This window comes from Macaca nemestrina, chromosome 7 (genome assembly GCF_043159975.1).
Source record: "Macaca nemestrina isolate mMacNem1 chromosome 7, mMacNem.hap1, whole genome shotgun sequence".
Lineage (NCBI taxonomy): Eukaryota > Metazoa > Chordata > Mammalia > Primates > Cercopithecidae > Macaca > Macaca nemestrina.
This window is the reverse complement of record NC_092131.1, coordinates 82,757,460-82,770,127: the sequence shown is the minus strand read 5'-3', so window position 1 is coordinate 82,770,127 and position 12,668 is coordinate 82,757,460. Positions and strand designations below refer to the sequence as shown.

General features: G+C 41.3%; 1 pseudogene; it reads right to left on the bottom strand.

Annotated features, from left to right (window-relative positions):
* Nucleotides 1–9,898: 9,898 nt before the first annotated feature.
* On the bottom strand, nt 9,899–10,922 carry LOC105478029 (glycerol-3-phosphate acyltransferase 4 pseudogene; annotated as a pseudogene).
* Nucleotides 10,923–12,668: the final 1,746 nt, after the last annotated feature.

The following is a 12,668-nucleotide window of genomic DNA, read 5'->3' as shown; positions in this document are numbered from 1 at the left end:
ATGATTTATATGATGCATATAAAATGACAATAAATTTATAAATCACATAAAACGATTTATATAATTCATATAAAATCCTTCCAAATCTTTGTAGCATCCTTCAGCATTCTTCTATACTAGTGACTATTTTAGAATATATTCTCTTCTACACATCTGGTGGTTAGGTACTTTGGGGACTATCCAAAGATCCAAAATAGATTTCTTGTGGTCTTTGTGGCAATTAGGTAATCAGTAAAGCAGGTTGCATGTGCATACCATCTTATTCTCAGCACTGATTAAGTATGGAAGAGGATATAGAAGATAAAAGACATGATGAGGACCCTTTTGGGTGATCTGTTTATGATAATCAATGTTACCCATTCTTCAGGGCTTAGCTCAGTCATATGTATTGATACCACTAATCCTATTTTTTCTTTGAAGACTTCAAACCAGCAGTTCTTCCCCCCTCTCCATGACTCCGTGATTTGACTTCTGCCTTATCATCCTCACACAACTTGTGTTTCAACTACATGAATCTATGTACAGTTTTCTAAAACACAATGTTTTCTGTAAGAATTTTTTTCCCTGGTTTTAATGACTTTCTAACTCTCCTCTCTTTCTGGTAAGCTCTTAATTATGCTTCAAAGGTCAGCTCAAATATCATCTCCTTTGGAAAGCCTTCTCAGGACCTCTCTTAGTAAAATTAATCATTTCTTCCTCTTTCCATATAACATAGTATAAGCCTCCTTTTTTTTATTAACACTTATCGCAGTGCTGTGATTATTATTTGTTAGTGTTTGTCTCCTCACGTAGAATTTATCTTTTCATTTGTAGCAGTGAGTATAGTTTCTGAAAAATAGGAAATACTAATACAACCAATATATGACCAGGCCTCCATGGAAAATCTTTGCTCTTGAAGTCAAGCTCTGCATTCATGAAATCTTCAGAAAACATATTTAACTTCAGAAAGCATTAGCAGTAATATAAATTTTATAAACGATTTTGGGGAGAAAAGAGGATTAAGACTTTATATCAAATGCCAAATCACTAACAACTTGATTAAAAACCTTTAGCTTTTTTCTCCCTATTTCTTTCTGTCAAGTTTCTCTTCTGCATCCTCCAAGGCGAGGGGCACATCAGAATCTGTGTGTGTATAATGGTGTTAGTTTTAGGGACCAGTGCATGCAAGTTGTATGTCAAACGGATGCAGATTTAAAAAGACTAAGTGGTAAATATCAAATCTGGTAATTATGCACAAGAATATGAGACCCTCTATGACCTAATTTCTCCAACTCTCCAGCCCATCTTTTGCAATTCCCTTCTTTGCCTATTCTGTTTGTAGTTTATGGTTCATAACAGGATACTTCATGACAGAATGTCCTCACTCATGCACTTTCCTTTTTTTTTTTTTTTTTTTTTTTTTTTTTCCTGAGATGGAGTCTCGCTCTCACCCAGGCTGGAGTGCAGTGGCGCGATCTTGGCTCACTGCAAACTCCGCCTCCCAGGTTCATGCCATTCTCCTGCCTCAGCCTCCCGAGTAGCTGGGACTACAAGTGCCCTCCACCACGCCCGGCTAATTTTTTATTTTTTTATTTTTTTATTTTTAGTAGAGTCGGGGTTTCACCGTGTTAGCCAGGATAGTCTTGATCTGCTGACCTCGTGATCTGCCTGCCTCGGCCTCCCAAAGTGCTGGGATTACAGGCGTGAGCCACCGTCCCGGCCGCACTTTCCTTTTTCAGTAGTGCAGTGTTTCACATCTTTGCCTGGATAATCTCAATTCACTCCTCAAATTCTCTAAGAATCCTTACCTAAAAATGTTACAAGTCCTCCTTCTCTGTACACTAGCGGGAGAAACGGTTCTACAGAAAAGGAGTAGCACATGAACAAGAAATCAGCATGACAAAGAGTATGTTGTGTGCCACAAATGAGAAGGAAGATTTGCTGAAAAAGGAGGTGCAAATATGGATGTACTCTGTTTCATACTCCTAGAAGTCTATGAGCTTCTCAAAGGTGGACAGTAAATTATGGGGTTTTGCCTGACATATAATAACCGATTAATAAGTGTGTTGAAATAAGCTATATTCTATCCCAAGTAGAATGTAGGCTTTTTCAGAGAGCATGGTTTCCATGTCTTTTAGCACATGCTGTACTGACCACAGGTTCATTATTTGACAAATTAATTTTACCATTTCTTATTGTTTGCTACCAAAAATTACAAACCATACTTCTAGAGATAAATCTGTAAATTGAATTTCCATAATGCAAATCTTATTGGAATAGTTCACAAGAAAGTTAATTGTGATGGGTCAATTCAAAATGTGTAGCTTGTTAATGACAATCTTTGCCCTTAGTCTGACCAACTCAAAATTGTTAGTCAGACTAAATTAACTTTGTCTTGATCTATTTTGGGATGATTATGCGGAGATCTGGCAGAGATTGGGATTTTCAATTTGATGCAATTAGAAAGAAATTTTTATTTATTCTTATTTTTATTTTATTATTTTTTTGATACAGTGTCTCGCTCTGTCACTCAGGCTGGAGTGCAGTGGCATGATCATAGCTCCCTGCAGCCTCAACTTCCTGGGCTCAAATGACCCTCTGACCTCAGCCTCTGAAGTAGCTGGGACTACAAGCATATTCCACCATGCCTGGCTAAATTTTTCATTTTTAAACAATAGGAAAGCTGTTTATTCTGTTTGGCTGCAGTTAAATCCTTTAGTCACTTTGACACTCTGTTGTATTATGTATGAAAATGGAGAATGTACAACTATAACTATATGAACCATATGATTCACTTAGGCTCCATTTCATTTGATACAGCCACCATGATTATCTACACTATGGGTTGGTAAACTACATCCAGTGAGATATTTTGGGCTACCACCTGTTTTTTCAAATAGTTTTATGAACACTGCCAACCTCATTCTTTACATATTGTCTGTGGCTTCTTTCTTTTTCTTCTTTCCAACTTATTTTAAGCTCAGGGTTACATGTGCAGGATGTGCAGAGATTTGTTATATAGGTAAACGTGCCATGGTGGTTTACTGCACAGATCATCCTATCATGTAAGTATTAAGCCAAGCATCCATTAGCTATTCTTCCTGATACTCTCCTTCCTCCCACCCATCACTTTCCAACAGGCCCCAGTGTGTGTTGTTCCCCATCAAGTGTCCGTGTGTTTTCATCATTCGGCTCCCGTTTATAAGTGAGAACACATGACGTTTGGTTTTCTGTTCCTGCTGAGAACAATGGCTTCCAACTCCATCCATGTCCATAATGGTTGAACTAATTTACACTTCTACAAACAGTATAAAATCATTTTTTCTTCTCTGCAACCTCACTAGCATCTTTTTTTTTCTTTTTAATAAAAACCATTATGAACGGGCATGAGATGGTATCTCATTGTAGTTTCGATTTGCATTTATTTATTTATTTATTTATTCTTTTGAGACAGAGTCTTGCTCTGTTACCCAGGCTGGAGTGCAGTGGTATGATCTCGGCTCACTGCAGGCTCCACCTCCTGGGTTCATGCCATTCTCCTACCTCAAACTCCCAAGTAACTGGGACTAGAGGCACCTGCCACCATGCCTGGCTAATTTTTTTGTATTTTTAGTAGAAACAGGGTTTCACCATGTTAGCCAGGATGGTCTTGATCTCCTGACCTCGTGATCTGCCCACCTTGGCCTCCCAAAGTGCTGGGATTACAGGCGTGAGCCACTGTGCCCGGCCTGCATTTTTCTAATGATCAGTGATGTTGAGCTTTTATTCATACTTTTGTTGGCCACATGTGTGTCTTCTTATGAGAAGTGTCTGTTCATGTCCTTTGCCCATGTTGTAATGGGATTGTTTTTATTTTCCTGTATATTTGTTTACATTTCTTGTAGATGCTGAATCTTAGATCTTTGTCAAATAAATAGATTGAAAAAATTTTCTTTCATTCTGTAGGTTGCCTGTTCACTCTGATGATAGTTTCTTTTGCTGTACAGAAAATCTTTAGTTTATTTAGATCCCATTTGTTAATTTTTGCTTTTGCTGCAATTGCTTTTGCAATGATATTATTATATTTTAAGTTCTGGGATACATGTGCAGAATGTGCAAGTTTGTTACACAGGTATACATGTGCCATGGTGGTTTGCAGCACCCATCAACCCATCATATACATTAGGTATTTCTCCTAATGCTATCCCTCCCCTAGCCCCCCATACCCCAACAGACCCCAGTGTGTGATGTTCTCCTCCCTGTGTCCATGTGTTCTCATTATTCAACTTCCACTTATGAGTGAGAACATGCAGTCTTTGGTTTTCTGTTCCTGTGTTAGTTTGCTGAGAATTGTGGTTTCCAACTTCATCCATGTCCCTGCAAAGGACATGAATTCATCCTTTTTTATGGCTGCATAGTATTCCATGGTGTATATGTGCCACATTTTCTTTATCCAGTCTATCATTGATGGACATTTAGGTTGGTTCCATGTCTTTGCTATTGTGAATAGTGTTGCAATACACATATGTGTGCATGCATCCTTATAGTAGAATGATTTATAATCCTTTGGGTATATACCCAGTAATGGGATGGCTGGGTCAAATGGTATTTCTGGTTCTCGATCCTTGATGAATCACCACACTGTTTTCCACGATGGGTTGAACTAGTTTACATTCCCACCAACAGTGTAAAAGCGTTCCTATTTCTCCACATCCTCTCCAGCACCTGTTGTTTCCTGACTTTTTAATGATCGCCATTCTAACTGGCTTGAGATGGTATCTCATTGTGGTTTTGGTTTCCATTTCTCTAGTGGCCAAATAGACATCTACAGAATCTTCACCCCAAATCAACAAAATATACATTCTTCTCAGCACCAGATTGCACTTACTCTAAAATCAATCACATGATTTTAAGTAAAATATTCCTCAGCAAATGCAAAAGAACAGATATCATAACAGTCTCTCAGACCACACTGCAATCAAATTAGAACTCAGGATTAAGAAACTTACGCAAAACCACACAGCTACATGAAAATTGAACAACTTCCTCCTGAATGACTACTGGGTGGATAATGAAATTAAGGCAGAAATAAATAAGTTCATTGAAACCAATGAGAACAAAGACACAACGTACCAGAATCTCTGGGACACAGCTAAAGCAGTGTTTAGAGGAAAATTTATATCACTAAATGTCCACAGAAGAAAGCAGGAAAGATCTAAACTTGACACCATAACGTCACAATTAAAAGAACTAGAGAAGCAAGAGCAAACAAATTCAAAAGCTAGCAGAAGACAAGAAATAACTAAGATCAGGGCAGAACGGAAGGAGATAGAGACATGGAAAACTCTTTAAAAAAATCAATGAATCCAGGAGCTGCTTTGTTGTTGTTGTTGTTGTAGTTTTCTTTACCAGCCAGTTTTTTTTTTTGTTTTTTGTTTTTTGTTTTTTTTTGAGATGGAGTCTCGCTCTGTCGCCCAGGCTGGAGTGCAGTGGCCGGATCTCAGCTCACTGCAAGCTCCGCCTCCCACCAGCCAGTTTTTTTTACTCACAGAAACAAATCCAAAGCCCGGTGCAGCAGCTCTGAGCTCCGACCTGCCCTGCCCTGTTTTGTGGGCCTGTACTTGGCATGTCCTTCATTCACCACAACACTTTAATCCCCACAACAGCCCTGTGAAGTAGGAATTACCACCTTCCCCTGACTCATGTTACAGATGGGGAAACCGAGGCACACATTAAACAGAGTGCACATCACATGGGGAGTTCAGGGTTAACCTGGAGTATGAACACATGTGACCCTTGGTTCTCACCATAGCCCAGTCAGTGGCCCACTTGGCCTCTTCCCCTCCTTTTGGTGGCCCCATCAGCAGCAGCATAAGAATCTAAAAAGAATTTTAGACCAATATCCCTGATGACCATTGAAACAAAAATCCTCAATAAAATACTGGCAAACCGAATCTAGCAGCACATCAAAAACCTTATCCACCATGATCAAGTTGGCTTCATCCCTGGGATGCAAAGCTGGTCCAACATACACAAATCAGTGAATGTAATCCAGCATATAAACAGAACCAAAGACAAAAACCCACATGATTATCTCAATAGATGTAGAAAAGGCCTTTGACAAAATTCAATAGCCCTTCATGCTAAACACTCTCAATAAGTTAGGTATTATGGGATGTATCTCAAAATAATAAGAGCTATTTATGACAAACCCACAGCTAATATCATACTGAATGGGCAGAAACTGGAAGCATTCCCTTTGAAAACTGGCACAAGACAGGAATGTCCTGTCTCACCACTCCTATTCAACATAGTGTTGGAAGTTCTGGCCAGGGCAATCAGGCAGGAGGAAGAAATAAAGGATATTCAATTAGTAAAACAGGAAGTCAAATTGTCCCTGTTTACAGATGACATGATTGTATATTTAGAAAACCCCATCATCTCAGTCCAAAATCTCCTTAAGCTGATAAACAACTTCAGCAAAGACTCAGGATACAAAATCAACGTGCAAAAATCACAAGCATTCTTATACACCAATAACAGACAAACAGAGAGTCAAATCATGAGTGAACTCCCATTCACAAGTGCTTCAAAGAGAATAAAATACCTAGGAATCTAATTTACAAGGGATGTGAAGGACCTCTTCAAGGAGAAGTACAAACCACTGCTCAGTGAAATAAAAGAGGACACAAACAAAGGGAAGAACATACCATGCTCATGGACAGGAAGAATCAATATTGTGGAAATGGCCATACTGCCCAAGGTTATTTATAGATTCAATGCCATCCCCATCAAGCTACCAATGAGTTTCTTCACAGAATTGGAAAAAACTGCTTTAAAGTTCATATGGAACCAAAAAAGAGCCCACATCTCCAAGACAATCCTAAGTCAAAAGAACAAAGCTGGAGGCATCACGCTACCTGACTTCAAACTATACTACAAGGCTACAGTAACCAAAACAGCATGGTACTGGTACCAAAACAGAGATATAGACCAATGGAACAGAACAGAGTCCTCAGAAATAATACCACACATCTACAGCCATCTGATCTTTGACAAACTGGAGAGAAACAAGAAATGGGGAAAGGATTCCCTATTTAATAAATGGTGCTGGGAAAATTGGCTAGCCATAAGTAGAAAGCTGAAACTGGATCCTTTCCTTACTCCTTATACGAAAATTAATTCAAGATGGATTAGAGACTTACATGTTAGACCTAATACCATAAAAATCCTAGAGGAAAACCTAGGTAGTACCATTCAGGACATAGGCATGGGCAAAGACTTCATGTCTAAAACGCCAAAAGCAATGGCAGCAAAAGCCAAAATTGACAAATGGGATCTCATTAAACTAAAGAGCTTCTGCACAACAAAAGAAACTACCATCAGAGTGAACAGGCAACCTACAGAATGGGAGAAAATTTTTGCAATCTACTCATCTGACAAAGGGCTAATATCCAGAACCTACAAAGAACTCAAACAAATTTAGAAGAAAAAAACAAACAACCCCATCAAAAAGTGGGCAAAGGATATGAACAGACATTTCTCAAAAGAAGACATTCATACTGCCAACAGACACATGAAAAAATGCTCATCATCACTGGCCATCAGAGAAATGCAAATCAAAACCACAATGAGATACCATCTCACACCAGTTAGAATGGCGATCATTAAAAAGTCAGGAAACAACAGGTGCTGGAGAGGATGTGGAGAAATAGGAACACTTTTACACTGTTGGTGGGATTGTAAACTAGTTCAACCATTATGGAAAACAGTATGGCGATTCCTCAAGGATCTAGAACTAGATGTACCATATGACCCAGCCACATCTCCAGCCAGAGGCAAGTAATTGCAACTCAGAAATATGTGGTCACTTGGCTGCCTCTTTTCTTTTATTGTACGCCTTGAAGGCGAAGTTAATTAAGTCCTGTTGTAGGGTTTGAGGGCCAGAATCTAATGTTTGGAGCTTTTTATAATGTCAGGAGTGGATAGGGTAATAAAATGCATATTGAGAATAAGACAGCCTTCTGGCCTCTCTGGGTCTAGGGCGGTAAAGCATCTAAGAGTTGTTGCCAAATGGGCCATGAATTGGGCTGGGTTTTTATATTTGATGAAAAACAGCCTAAATGCTAACTGATTTGGGATAGGTCGGATAAAGAAAAAGGAGCATTAATTTTGACTATGCCTTCAGCTCCAGCCACCTCTGTAAGAGAAAATTGTTGGGCAAGTGGGGGGAGGGCTAGTCATGGAATGAAACTGTAAGCCAGACCAGGTGTGAGGAGGGGAGGTGATAGAAGGATTATAGGGTTGGGGAGTATAGGCTGAGTAAGAATTGGGACCTGGCTCGGCTTGGTGAGGAGCAGCCTGGGGAGGAGGGGAGAGGTCAGATGGGTCCATAGAAAAGAAGGATTCAAAGGACTCAGAGCTTGGGGTGGAGACCAAAGGAACAGACAGGAGAGAAGAAAGATTTGGGATAAGTCGCATTGGGAGCAGAGACTAGGGAGGGACCGATGTGTAAAAGAATGGCTGGATGTCAGGCACCTCAGACCATTTGCCCATTTTTTGACAAAAATCATCCAGGTCTTGTAAGATGGAGAAATCAAAAGTGCCATTTTGTGGCCATTTGAAACCATTGTTGAGTTTGTATTGGGGCCTAGCGGTATTGCAGAAGAAAATAAAGCATTTAGGTTTTAGGTCAGGTGTGAGTTGAAGAGGTTTTAAGTTCTTGAGAACACAGGCTAAGGGAGAAGAAGGGGGAATGGAGGGCGGAAGGTTGCTCATAGTGAAGGAGTTAAGTTTAAAGAGAAAAGTAGAGACACGGAGAAGGGGGTGGTGAGCAGCCCTGGGCTGTAATGTGGATGGGCAGTCAAAGCAGGCATTCCCACAATTGACTTGCCACCTAGGAAATGTGGGTGAATGTGTCCTCGTGGTGTTCAGACACCAATGGAATGGGGGTGAATGATCAAGGCAGGCATCCCCGTGATAATCAAACACCAAGGGAAGGCTGTCTTCCTGAGTCCGTGACCAGCGCCGGAGCTTTGGGTCCACAGATAAAATGTGTCTCCTTTGTCTCTACTAGAGATGAAAAAGAACTTGAATTGGAAGGACTGGGAGATTGAATGGTAGTGAGAGAGGCTGGAAAAGAGAGTAAAAAGACCACTTACCTGATTTGAAATTGGCGAGATGTTCCTTGGGCTGGTTGGTCTGAGGACCTGAGGTCATAGGTGGATCTCTTCATAGAGTGAGGGCAAGGACAGGAGACCGGTCTCCTGTAGGAATTCCCCTCTCCTGGGTCTTCAGCACCCAATATCACGGGCGTCCGTATGAAGAGACCACCAAACAGCCTTTGTGTGAGCAATAAAGCTTTTTAATCATCTGGGTGCAGGCAGACTAAGTCTGAAAAGAGAGTCAGCAAAGGGAGATAGGGGTGGGGCAGTTTTATAGGGTTCGGGTAGGTAGTAGAAAATTACAGTTAAAGATGGTTATTCTCTTGCGGGCAGTGGCAGGGGTCACAAGGTGCTTAGTGGGGAGCTCCAGAGACTTATTGTCCAGGAGAAGGAATGTCACAAGGTAATGTCATCAGTTAAGGCAAGAGCTAGCCATTTTCAACTTTTTTGGTTCTTCAGTAGCCCAGGCCATCTGGATGTATACACGCAGGCTTGGACTCAGAGGCCTGACATCTCCAATGACTTATTGTAAAAGAAACAAGACATCTTATCCTGGGTTGCGACACCCAGCAGCATCCGTTCATACTGCCAAGGGTAGGTAGCGCCGTGTGCATAGGGATCCCACTGCACTTGGTGAAATCCAGAGTCCTGGGATCCAGAGCAGCCCAGGGAGCCCTGGAGTCTGGAAAGGATGCAGCAGTGGAGGCAGCGGCAGCAACTCCAGCTCCTAGCCTGTGGTCACTCCTCACAGTGGCCCCAGCCAGCTCGAGGCAAGCTCATAAGCGGCTTCTGTCCTTGTGATTCCTCACAATCATCTTGCTGTATAGCTTCTGCTGCTCCTCCTTGAACATGTCCTTCACCTTCTCCCTCTTCAGGCCCCTATCCCACAGCAGGTCCACAAGTTCTCCCTGCCTGGCAATGGTGGATTTTACCCTATTTGCAAACTGGATGGCATCTTCATCTGCCTCTCTGGTCATGGGAGGCAGGTACCACACACTGCAGACAATGGCCCAGCTTGTCATCATTTGCCGCAGGTACATCATCATCCCTTATTTGCTGCTGTTCCAGAAGGCATCGCCAAATTGATGGTCATACTTGATAGCAAGAGGGTAAACTGTGGCTCCAATTTCAAAACTTCCCTTTTTGAACATCATCACCGATGTATTATTGATGCAGGTTCCTTCTGGGAAGATGAGGATAGGCTTTTATCTTGCACTTCTTCAGTCAGTCTCTTAGCCACCAGGTGACGATCCTTCACTTCCAAGCACTCAAACCTAATGTGTGGGTAAGTCTTCACCATGGCTCTCTGAATCAAACCTATGTGTCCCCCATGAACTTGACCCACCGTGGCATAATAACCATCGCTGGCCAAGATGATCACATCGATTGGCGAGGTATGAAGCAAGTATCCCGCCACAGTCGTGCCCACCACTAGAAGGCTAATCCCTGTCAAGTCCAGCGCTATCCTGAGCGGCAGCAGTAAGCAGTACAAAATCAATCCTCCTAACCCCCACAGGACTATAAGCTGAAGGGTGATGTACCTGAAGTTGTAACGGGTTCTGCTCAGCAGGTTCCAGGACTCCAACTCCTCTGCTGAGGATTTTTTTGTCACCTCATCATCCATAATGGTCTCCATTCCTTTACGGCAGAAGTAGAAAATGTCAGAGAGCTGGAAACGTGGAGTTTTGTCCAGAGCCTTACTACTGCCACTTTGATGAGTCTCTTTGATGTCTTCTTCTAGTGAAGTGGGATCCTTTGCGATATTTCTGTTGGTGTAGGGCTTCTAAAGCTGGTGCTGCTTCTCCTTGGCTCCTTGCCAGGAGTTGGTTTTTTGAAAAGATTAACAAAATACATAAACCACTAGCCAGACTAATAAAGAAGAAAAGAGAGAAGAATCAAATAGATACAATAAAAAATGATAAAGGGGAGACCACCACTGATCCCACAGAAAAACGAACTACCATCAGAGAATACTATAAACACCTCTATGCAAATAAACTAGAAAATCTAGAAGAAATGGATAAATTCTTGGACACATACACCCTCCCAAGACTAGACCAGGAAGAAATTGAATCCTTGAATAGACCAATAACAAGTTCTGAAATTGAGGCAGTAATTAATAGCCTAGCAATCAAAACGAGCCCATGACCAGACAGATTCACAGTCGAATTCTACCAGAGGTAAAAAGAAGAGCTGGTACCATTGCTTCTGAAACTATTCCAAGCAATAGAAAAAGAAGGAATCCTCCATAATTCATTTTATGAGGCCAGCATCATCCTGATACCAAAACCTGGCAAAGACACAACAAAAAAAGGAAAATTTTAGGCCAATATCCCTGATGAACATAGATGCGAAAATCCTCAGTAAAATACTGGCAAGCGAATCCAGCAGCACATCAAAAAGCTTGTCCACCATGATCAAGTTGGCTTCATCCCTGGGATGTAAGACTGGTTCAACATATGCAAATCAATAAATGTAATCCATTACATAAACAGAATCAAGGACAAAAACCACACGATTATCTCAATAGATGCAGGAAAGGCCTTCGACAAAATTCAACACCCCTTCATGCTAAAACCTCTCAATAAACTAGGTATTGATGGAAAGTATCTCAAAATAAGAGCTATTTATGACAAATCTATAGCCAATATCATACTAAATGGGCAAAAGCTTGAAGCATTCCCTTTTAAAACTGGCACAAGACAAGGATGCCCTCTCTCACCACTCATATTTAACATAGTATTGGAAGTTCTGACCAGGACAATCAGCAAAAGAAAGAAATAAAGCATATTCAAATAGGAAGAGAGGAAGTCAAATTGTCTCTATTTGTAGATGACATGATTGTATATTTAAAAAGCCACATCGGCCGGGCGCGGTGGCTCAAGCCTGTAATCCCAGCACTTTGGGAGGCCGAGGCGGGCGGATCACAAGGTCAGGAGATCAAGACCACAGTGAAACCCCGTCTCTACTAAAAATACAAAAAAATTAGCCGGGCGCGGTGGCGGGCGCCTGTAGTCCCAGCTACTCAGGAGGCTGAGGCAGAAGAATGGCGGGAACCCGGGAGGCGGAGCTTGCAGTGAGCCGAGATCACGCCACTGCACTCCAGCCTGGGCAACAGCGTGAGACTCCGTCTCAAAAAAAAAAAAATAAAAAAAAATAAATAAATAAAAAAAATAAAAAGCCACATCGTCTCAGCCCCAAATCTCCTTAAGCTGCTGACAACTTCAGCAAAGTCTCAGGATACACAATCAATGTGCAAAAATCACAAGCATTCCTAAACACCAATAACAGACATACAGAGAGCCAAATCATGAGTTAATGCCCATTTACAATTGCTACAAAGAGAATAAAATACCTAGGAATACAACTTACAAAGGATGTGAAAGACCTCTTCAAGGAGAACTACAAACCACTGCTCAAGGAAATAAGAGAGAACACAAACAAATGGAAAAACATTCCATGCTCATGGCTAGGAAGAATCAATATTGTGAAAATGGCCATACTACCCAAAGTAATTGTTAGATTCAATGCTATCTCCATCAAGCT